The sequence below is a fragment of the Phascolarctos cinereus genome, unplaced genomic scaffold, assembly GCF_003287225.1.
Source record: "Phascolarctos cinereus isolate Bilbo 61053 unplaced genomic scaffold, phaCin_HiC Scaffold_9;HRSCAF=440, whole genome shotgun sequence".
NCBI lineage: Eukaryota > Metazoa > Chordata > Mammalia > Diprotodontia > Phascolarctidae > Phascolarctos > Phascolarctos cinereus.
The window spans coordinates 168,791,708-168,803,642 of NW_027556402.1; positions in this window are offsets into that span (position 1 = coordinate 168,791,708).

An 11,935-nucleotide genomic window follows, 5' to 3' on the forward strand; every position below is an offset into this window, starting at 1 on the left:
TGGAGCATATGTGCTGCAGTAGCAACAAGAGCCACAGCAGCAGCTTCAGTAATTCTTATCCCAGAGAAGGTTAGTGGGGGGGTCAGATAATTGGTCAAAAATAGCTTGCAGGAGACCATTTGCTGGCAATAGGTGCATCTGACACTGATTGACAATTCCTAATTCCAGGGAGGAGAGAAACAGTTGCAGTTGGCCATAGGGGATTAGGAGCCCTGGTTGTAGCTCCATGGCTGAGAAGAGTGCTAGTACTTTCAGTGGCAGGGGAACAGGGGATTTGGTCACAGTTCCAGGATCAAGAGGAGGTCTAGTACTTGTGGCTGTAGGTGCCAGATGCCTTTCTTGAGTAAATACCAGAGCATAGACCAGGAAAGCAGTGACCAAACTCTCTTCATATCACACGACCTTGAATCACTCAAAACTTACAGACACCTAGAACTATCTCTGACAATAGCAGCATGTAAAAGCCTGAAGTTTGGGACCATGCCTCCCCAACCACAAGTGAGCAGAGCCCAACATTAACATAAAATTCAAAGGCAAGAAACAAGATTTTAAAAAGAAAAAAAGAATGGCTATAAAAAAAAAAAAGAAAACTACTATGGTGGCATGGAAGATCAAGACACAAACTCAAAAGGAGACAATAATATAAAAACAGCTACAACAAAAGACTCATATTAGTCAATTTGAGGAGAAAAAAACATGACATATTCTCTGTTCTTAATAAACATGTAATTGGGTGTATTGCATTGGGTGGCACCTAAGTGGTGCAGTCAGTAGTGTTGGGCCTAAAGTCAGAAAGATTCATTTCCTGAGTTAAAATTCAGCCTCAACCATTAGAAAAATGTTAATTGGACACATGCCAAACAAGAATTTCTGGAAGAGTTTTTGTTTGTTTGTTTGTTTGTTTGTTTGTGAGATAAGAATGGTAGAGAAGAAATTGGAAGAGGGGAAATGAGAGTGATTCAAAAAAAATATGAAAAGAAAATTAAAAGCTTGGTAAAGAAGGCACAAAAAACTGAAGAAAATAATACCTCAAAAAACAGAATTGGCCTAATGGTAAAACAGGCGCAAAGATTCCTTGAAGAAAAGAACTCCTTTAAAAGTAGAATTGGTCAAATGGGGAAGAGTACAAAAGCTCAATGAAGTAAATAATTCAAGGCCAGTAGAAGCTGATGTCTCCACAAGATTTCAAGAAAAAATAAAAGTCACAATAATGAAAACAAATATAAAAATGTGAAATATCTCACTGAAAAAGTGACTGACCTGGTATATAAATTAAAGAGAGGTAATTTAAGAATTATTGAACTACCTGAGAGTCCTAATTAAAAAAAAAGAGCCTAGACATTATATTTTAACACAGTATCAAGGAAAATTGCCCTGAAGGAAATAGAACACAAAATATAAACTCCCAGGAATAATATAGCCCAATTCCAGAGCTACCAGGTTAAAGGGAAAATATTGCAAGCATCCAGAAAGAAATAATTTCAAATATCATGGAGCCAAGGTCAGGATAATCCAATATTTGGCAACTTCCATGTTAAAGGATCAGAGCATATAGAATATGATATTCCAGAAGGCTGAAAAACTAGGATTAAACCCAAAAATCACCTATCAAGAAAAATTGAATATATTCCTTCAGGGGGAAAACAGATATTTATTGTAAAAGAGGACTTCTAAGCATTACTCACAAAAATAAAAGAGCTGAATAGAAAATTTGACATTCAAACATAAGACTTAAGGCAAGAGATACATAAAAAGGTAAACATGAGAGTAATAATAAAGAACTTGATAAAGTAAAACTGTTTACATTCCTATATGAGAAAATTATATATAACATATATATTCTATATGTGTATATAAATACATGCATATACATATATGCATGTTTGTACATGTATATACATATACATATAGACATGCACACACACGTGTGTGTCTGTGTGTATACTAACAGCTTTATCATTATTAGGGCAGTTAATACAAGTCTACATGGACAAAGGGAGGGTTGAAAAAGAAGGATGCCCTGGGAAAAGGGGAAAGGAAGAGGTAGAATGGAGAATCTTTTTTTTCTCACATAAAAGAAGTGTGCAGGAAAGAGCTGTTTTAGTGGAGGGGAAGTTTGGATTGGGTGTGGCAGGCAATTCTTGAACTACAGAGATAGATAGATATATACACATACACACATGTACATACACATTTGGGTATAGAAATCAGTCTAACTCAATAGGAAAACGGGAGGAGAAGGGAGTAAGAGCAAAGCAAGGGGAACAGTGATAAAAGGGAGGGTGGATTAAGAGAAACATTAGTTAGAAGCAAAACAGGCTTTTGAGCAAGAGGAGAAGAGAAAGAGAGAGACAAACAGACACAGACAGACACAGACAGAGAGAGAGACAGAGAAAGAGAGAATGAACCAAAGAAAATAATATGGATGGAAATACCCATTTAGTAATCATAACTGTGAGTGTGAATGGAGTGAACTCATCCACAAAACAGAAGCATATAGCAGAATGTATTAGAAACCAGAATCTAACAATATGTTGCTTACAAAGACACATTTGAAATAGAAAGACACACACAGTTAAAATAAAGGGCTATAAGATTCTGATCTGTTATACTTCAACTAAAGTTAAAAAAAAGGCAAGTGTAGCAATCATGATCACAGACAAAGTAAAAGCAAAAAATAGACCTAATTAGAAGAGATAATCAGGGAAAAAAATAAATTTCACTAAAAGGTACAAAGACAATGAAGTAATATATAAAAATACAGCAAGTTTCTTTGATAAAGCCCTCATTTCTCAAATATACAGTGAACTGAGTCAAATTTATATTAAAAAAAGGAGCCATTCCCAATTGATAAGTGGTTCAAGGATATGAAAAAGTAGTTTTCAGAAGTAGTTTTCAGGCTATCTATTGTCATTATGGGAAAATGCTCTAAATCACTCAATTAGAAAAAGAAAAATTAAAAAAAAACTGAGGTACCACCTTAAACTTACTAAAGATGACAAATGCTGGAGGCAATGAAGTATAGGTACAGTGATAAACTGTTGGAGTTGTGAATTAGTCCAAACATTCTGGAGAACAACTGGAACTATGCCCAAAGGGCTATAAAACTGCATTTTCTTGGATCTGGCAATACCACTACTAGGTCTGTACCCCAAAGAGTTAAAAAAAAATAAAACAACCTATATGTACAAAAATATTTATAGAAACACTTTTGTAGTGGCAAAACACAATGGAAATTTAGGGGAAGTACGTCAGTTGAGGAATGACTGAATGAGAGTCGTGGTGCATGACTGTGATGCAATACTAATGTGGTATAAGAAATGAGGAGGAGGACGGTTTCAGAAAAAAAACATGGCAAGGCCAATATGAACTGATGCAAAGTGAATTGTGAGGAATCGGGAAATCATTGTGCAGGGTAATAGCAATGTTGTAATGATGATCAAATGTGAAAGCACTGGCTACTTTGATCAATATAAATACCCAAGACAAGTTCCAAAGACTTGTGATCAGAAAATTATATTCACCTTCAGAGAGAGAGAACTGATGAACTTAGTGCAAACTGAAGTGTGATTTTCTTACTTTTTTTCTTTTTTTTGCAATATGGCTACTATGAAAATATATTTTATATGATTTTACATCTATAATTGATATGATATGGATTTGCTTTGTCATAGGGTAGGGGAGAGGTGGAAGGGAGGGAGAGAATCTAGAACTCAAAAGAAGGTTTAAAATAAAAAAATAATAAATTAAACAAGCATGCAATCACATTGAAGAGAAAAAAAACCATACCCTTGAAAAATTTAAAAGCACATAGAAGCATCATCCACATTATATATCTATATCAATATCTATCTATATACACATATATGGATACATATATATATACATATATATATACATATATATATATACATATACATGTGCATGCTTATAAACATACACATATAGCTATATATCTGTGGATGTATAGTCCATACATGATGGGGAATATAGTGTGATGGTAATTTCTGTCAGGTGGAACTGTTAATACAAGTCCTATTATAGAGGAAAAAAACGAGGAGGATTTTGAAGGTGGGAAGGAATATAGATTGGCAGAGAGGAGTGAAGAGATGCTATACCCCTTATACTTCCTAGAAGCTTCACTGTGCATGGTGACCTGGCTTTTGAACATGATCTATTCTTTTACATACCCATCTTCTTATTGATTCTATGAATTTAAAAAAAATTTTGAAATGCTCTAGTAGTAAAGTTGCAACACTGAAGATATATATTTTTTGATTGATGACATTTTATTATAATGGCCTGGTCTTTGTTTTACATGTTAGTCATTTCATATGCTGACAATCAATATTTGCTGCCTAATTGCTACAGTAAATTAGTAATGTGCCACTCATCCTATAATGAGATTTTTACAGAATGAATTGAATAACCTAAGCATAATTTTCATGGAATAAATAATCATCCCAAACAAACAGACAAAACATAATCCATAAAGAAGAAGGTTTATATTCCTTGCTAATTTAAATCATGTCTATATAGCCAGTTTGTAAGATATATTTCAGTATGTTTTAAAGCTGCTATTAATACCTGCTTTTTAAGGATGGCATAAATAGTCCAAATAGTGTGTATACAATTACCAGAACTTCAGAATTACTGTCATTTGCTGTCATTCTGGGTCCTTTTTTTTTTGGTAGGGGAGTGGGAGGCAAATGTGAGAGGTTGTTAGAGGGGACAAACTTGCATGATTTGGAGCCATTATGCTCATCTTAAAATATATGTGGAACTTAGAAGGCACTATAATAACTTGAAGGGACCTAGATGATGTGATATTTGGTTTGTTATCCTGGCTTTCCCATGATCTATTGTTGTGACCTTAGATAAGTCATTTAAGTTGTCTCTGCTTCAGTTTCTTCCTTTGTAAAATTGGTATAATACTATTTGTTTTACTGACTACAGAGTTAGCATTGTGAGGGAATTATTTTAAATTATGAAATAATTCTTTTAATTACTTTCCATTTTTGTAATTATTTGTGCTTATGTATATGTTTGTTGTATAGTACCTACAGAATGTAAGATTCTTAAGGACAAGGAATTAATTATAATTCTGATTTTGCTTTTCTGGACTCAGTTTTCTGCATTACTAACATGAGACATTTCCACAAAAAAAGACTCATATAAATAACTTTATGATCTTAAAACCTAGTAGTCTCTGCCTTCATGCACAGGCACTTTATTTGGCACTTTTATTTTCCCAAGGCACTAACATTTAAAACCATTAACAGCATGATTACAATAATTATACTAGGAGTAAGAAAGCCTTACATAAACATTACTAGATTTGAATGCCTATTACCATAATTTTTAGAACTCTTTGCTATGACTGTATGGGGATCCAAATTATTAGAAAATGTAAAGGCTTCAAAAGTCATATCCATTAGATTTGTTCCTATGAATATTGGAATGATACTGATAATGTGATTAAGAATTGAATAAATAGGATTTTCAATACATTTTTCTTTTTTGGTGTGCTTATTCTTGGACAGAATAATTGAATAATTGGAAGCAACAGCTGATAGGTGATCTGATGCCAACTTTTCAAAATGACAAAATAAAAATCATTATCCAAATACTTATGATATGTTTTCCTCACCTTAAAATTTAAAAACTTGGTACAAAATAGACTGTATATTTGATAGAATAATTCCATGACTACTGGTTCATTACTAATGCTTACGCTTTGAGATCACACAGACTGAGTTTAATACTGAAGTTTTCTCATAACGTTTTGATTTACTTCCAACTAGACATCTTTCTGGAAATATCCAAATTTTATCTCTTCCTAGCTTTCTTTTAGACAAAATGACTTTTAAAAAAAATATTTTATGATAGATCCTTTGGCAATGTGGTGAAACCAGGGGAAACCCTTTTCTTTCTTTTTCTTTTTTCCATAATTACTTTTTTTATTTTTAGTTTTCAATCTTCACTTCCATAAGATTTTGAGTTTTAAATTTTCTCCCCCAGCCCTTCCTTACCATCCCCAAGACAGCATGCAATCTGACATAGGCTCTACTTATACTTCATATTAAGAATATTTTCCCATTAGTCATTATGTAAAGGACAATTAGAACTAATGGGAGGAACCATGAGAATGAAGCAATAAAACAAAGCAACCAAGGAAAAAAGGGAGCAAATAGTATGCTTCCATCTGCATTCAGACTCCGTAGTTCTTTTTCTGGATGTGGATAACAATTTTCATTGTGAGTCTTTTGGAATCCTCTTATTGATGGGCATCTCCTCAATTTCTAATTCTTTGCCACTAGGGAAAGAGCTGCTACAAATAATTTTGTACGTGTGGGGCTTTTTCTAATTTTTATGGTCTCTCTGGGATACAACCCGAGAAGTGCTATTGCTGAGTCAAAGGGTATGGACAATTTTATAGCCCTTTGGGCACAGTTCTAAATTGCTCTCCAAAATGGTTGGATCATTTGACAACTCCACCAACAACGCATTAGTGTAACAATTTTCCCACATCTTCTCCAACATTAATCATTATCCTCTTTTGTTATGTTAGTCAATCTGATAGGTGTGATGTGGTACCTCAGAGTTGTTTTGATTTGCATTTCTTTACTCAATGATTTAGAACATTTTTCATATGACTATAGAGAGCTTTGCTTTCTTCTTCTGAAAACTGCCTATTCATATCCTTTGACCATTTATCAATTGTGGAATAACTTGTATTCTTATAGATTTGACTCAGCTCTCTATATATTTAGGAAATAAGGCCTTTATTGGAGATACTGGCTGTAAATTTTTTCCCAGTTTTCTGCTTCCCTCCTAATCTTGGATGCATTAGCTTTGTTTGTACAAAAACTTTTCAATTCAATGTAATCAAAATTATTCATTTGGCATTTCATAATTTTCTCTATCTCTTCTTTTGTCATAAATTCTTTCCTGCTCCATAGATCTGAAAAGTAAACTATTCCTTGCTCTTCTAGTTTGCTTATAGCATCAGTCTCTATATCTGAATCCTGTATCCATTTTGACTTTATCCTGGTATAGGGTATAAGATGTTGGACTATGCCCAGTTTCTGCTATACATTTTTCCAGTTTTCCCATCAGTTTTTGTTAAATAGTGATTTCTTATCCCAGAAGTCGGGGTTTTGGGGTTTATCAAATAGTAGATTATTATAGTCATTGACTGTTGTTTCTTACATACCTAATCTATTTCACTGATCTACCACTCTATTTCTTAGCCAGTACTAAGTAGTTTTGATGACTGCTGCTTTATAATACAATTTAAGATCTGGTACAGGTAGGCCACCTTCCCTTGACTTTCTTTTCATTAGTTCCTTTGATATTCTGGAATTTTTGCTCTTCCAGATGAATTGTTACTGTTTTATTCTAGCTCTATAAAATAATTTTTAGTAGTTTGATTGGTATGGCACTGAATAAGTAAATTAATGTAGGTAGGATTGTCATTGTTATTATATTAGTTCATCTTACCCATAAGCAACTGATATTTTTCCATTTATTTAGATCTGACTTTATTTGTGTGAAAAGTGTTTTGTAATTGTGTTCATACAGTTCCTGGTTTCATTTTGGCAGGTAGACTCCCAAATATTTTATAATGTCTACAGTAACTTTAAATGGAATTTCTCTTTCTATCTCTTGCTGCTGGGCAGATCCCTTTTCAAAATGATGCCTTAAATTACAAAAAAAAGACATACAATTACAAAGGAAATGAATTATATTGAAATGGAGTTATTATTTTTTTTTAAGTTCATAGATGCCTGGTTAAGAATCTCTGCTGTAGAAGTAATCTATGTTCCTTCACACATCACACTAACAAGGCATGGAATATAGACCAGCAATAAAAAAATTCTTGTGAAGATACTAATATTCTCCCCTAGTTAGCAAAGGAAAAAGTTATAGCTGAGCTGGTAAAGAATTCCAATGTATTTATTTGTTTGTTTGTTTATATATTTATTTGTTTACTTGTTTATATTTCTATTTATTTATTTAGCCTCTTCCAGTGTTTAATAATATGGTCCATAGAACCTCATAGTCCAAAATAAACATTTCATTGGCTCTTGCATTGTTATCATGAGTATAAGGGGTAGACTAGAGTCATCTGCTCTACTCCTCTCTTAGGCTTGGTCTCCCTTTATACTAGCATCTAGTATCCTCATCCTGCCTATGGGAAGCCATCATTATTTCATTGCTATGACCAGTGCCATTTTAAAAATATGATCCTGAGGCTGCGAGCTTACCTCAGGGATTTAAAAAAAGTTTCTTGGAAGCTACAACCTCTACCTATTTCTTTGAACTCATGTTCCTCATTGCCTCAATCTATAAAGCTCTTTTTTCCCCCTTCATGATTCTCTCTTTCCTAGCAATCCTTGGATTTGGCCATTAATTAACATGCATCTTAAAGTTTTTATTTCATTATGTGCTTAGGAAGGGGAAAAAAAACCTGCTTAGATTATCGTAGCAACAATAGTTTCTGTACATACCTACTGCAATGCTAATCATACAAATTAAGAATACTAGAGATAAAATTCAACTTAACTACAGATATTATGTACCAACCAGTGATTCAGAAACAAATTGGCATGGGAAAGGTATGTATTTCTATCAAGTAAACCAAACCTCTTCTGTTTTCAATGTAATCAGACTCTCTTCTGGACTAATATTATTTACTCAAATTAATGTAATTAATTATCATAATATATGTATCATTCTTTCAAATACATATTTTCAAGCTAACAAATAATATATGCAACTCAACATCAGCTGACCAAAATAGCATAATTTAAATACAAAACAGTAGGTCTCACAAGAAAACCAATATGATTTATCCTAACCAATAAAAGTAATTGTCATAAAAAAGATTTATTATTCAGTCAATTCAATATATTATAAACACAAACCAATGTACAACAGCAATAAATTTATCATACTATATGAAGCATTTCATGTGGAAACCAGTCTGTTATGAACCAATAGACTTAGAGCATGAACCCATATTTAAGGCAATGTTTTAGATAGATAGATAGATAGATGAAGATATAGATAAATATTCTGCACACATAATTAAGCTTTTGACTTTCTTGGTATCACATAAATGGACACTCATTTTTACTAGATTTGCAAGAGAACATTCAAAACAATCAATTAGCTATGATACCCATTTCCCCCATGCAATTGAGAATGTAAAAAGCAAGAAATCATTAATATAAATGCATCTTTTCACTTTGAAAACATTAGTAATACTAAAATTTTGATATGTAGAAGAATTCACTATAGAACAACAACTGTAGGGTTACATTTATGCTGAATTTAAGGCCATTTAGAGAAACAATTTTTCAGTGTGGATATTATGAACTCTAATGCACTGATCCAACTCGCGTTTCAGATTTACTACAACCAAAGAAATGCTTTTCACAGTAATAAGGCTCTGGCAACTTAAAAATGAATGAGTATCTGCAAAATATTTCAGTTATTTTGATAATACTGGAGTGTGTTGGGCAAAACTGATCTTTCAAAATGAATCAAAATGTCCTTTCTCGACAATCACATCTAATCCATTTATTCCATCATTTGTACATAAATAATTATTTCTAGGAATGATTCCAGGGATTGACAGGTAATCCCAAGATGAGTTAGGTGTAGTTTAAGAATTAGATTCCAATGTGGTGCAATATAATTCAGTTGGTCATCTTTTATCAATGTTTGTCCAATCTAGCTCACAGGTGGCAACAATAAGAATGAAAAGTAATTAACTGATAGCTGGGACACATCAGGATATTTACCCTGAAACAAACTGGTATTAGCTTTTTTTCTCAAAGCTTTTAGAATAAAGTCTATATGTAGTAAGGCTACCTTGAAGATCCTCAGTTTAGCATTTTTTTCTCAAAGCTTTTAGAGGAAAGTCTATATGTAGCAAGGTTACCTTGAAGATCCTCAATTTACCAAATTCATGCTATATGAATTAGAGTATTTTGAACTCATTTTCCTTACAGTAATAATACAGTAAGAATACTATTTTACTGTATAGTATATTATACTATGTTATTGTCCTTTTTCAGTAGCTCCAGATTCATGACTACTGGTTTTTGTGATATGCTCTTATGTGCTATAAATAATTTTTTTCCCATACAGACTGTATTTTCTTGGAGGAAGAGATGGATCTCTGCTCCTGAATTGTTACTTCAGTCCTCATTCTCATCCATGGGGCACATGGATAGCAGTATCTGGGCTGGACCAGCTCAGAACTCCATGGATGCTGGTCAAGGCTCCAGACCCTACAGGGTAAACAGCTGAAGTTGCTGATGTCCTGGACAGTCTGACTTCCTGCAGTCTTTTTGAATTGTCTTCTTCTCAAAGCACCAGTCACACATAGCAAGATGGTAGGTGTAATCTCTTTTCCCTACAGACGATGATCCCTGAATGATACCACTAGTCCATGATGTACTTGCTCAGACTCTCCACAGTTCATTCAGCAGGTCTGCAGTCAAATATCAAAATACAATAGGCCTTCTCTTGGGACAAGTTAGGCTAATGTTAGTAAGCTCCATTTGCTATGCAAGTGTTCTATTAAGGCTTAAATCTGAAACTTCTATAGGTTATTTAGTTCAACTCTGTTCCATATTCATCACCTGGACCCCAGTCAGCAATCTTGGTATTTTCTTTTGTTCAAATTGAACTAGTGAGAAATAATTGACTAGATCAAATGGTATTATCATCATCATCACTAATGGGGTGTGTGTACATGCGTATAAATGTATGTATGTATATGTGTATATGTATATATATATATATATATACACATGCATATCTATACACATGTATGTATTTGTATACACACATATATACATATATACATACATATTCAAAATTCATGCTAATGAAAAGATACAGTAAATTATTATTATAGATACAGTATTACTATTAGTCTTATAGAACTTACTCTCCTTGTATTACTCTCAGGGAATCTGGCTCAATGATTGAAAACTATATTATTATGGTATCTTTCAGGAACTAAGTACTTTGAGGAGGTTTAAAAATTTTTTCCAGAGTGAAATGTGTAGTGGTCCAGTCCCATGGTATCCAGTTATTTTTATAGTGATTGGTATAGAAGTCATTCATTTCCCATTATGATATATGCAATGAAAATATGAATGATAATGATCAAAAATACATAAAAGAGGAAAAAGAGAAATAAATATAGGCCTGGAAGAAGTGATATAGGTTACCTCATCTAACTCTCAAATTTTCTGGATTTCAGGAAGCTGAGCTCCAGGTAAGTTTTTCATTATGCACAAACTTGGCTCTGAAGTCACTTGACTTGCCCAAAGTCACAAAAAGAGTAACAGCATAAGCAATATTTGGACCCTGATCTTATACATTGTGGCCTCTTTAGCTATTTTTATAATATCTATTTTTAACTGTTTCTTTTCTAGTTTTTTTATTATTATTTTTAGTCTCATGCCAACTTTACTAATCTGTTCTTTTTGCCCTTTTACTGATGAAAATATTTAGAAATACACATTTCCTTTACAGATCATTTTGGCTATGACCCAGGAATTTGAAAATGTTGCCTCCTTGTTGTCATTATATTTAATGAAATAATATATTGTTTTTATGGTGTGGTCTTTGAACTACTCATACTTTTGGATTTTACTTCTAATCATTTTAATAATTTCTTTAGTAGCTTCTTGGTGATTATCATTTTTACTGCACTATATATTACATTATATATGTTTAACATTTATTATTTTCTGTATGTTTGTGGAATTTTTATGCCCTAATAACTACTGAATTTCATAAATTCACCATGCATAGCTGAAATTTATGCATTGGCTTTCTCTTCCAATTCAATAATCACCAGAAGTCTGGTCTACCCAGATCTTCTAAAATTCCCTATTTAGGTGCT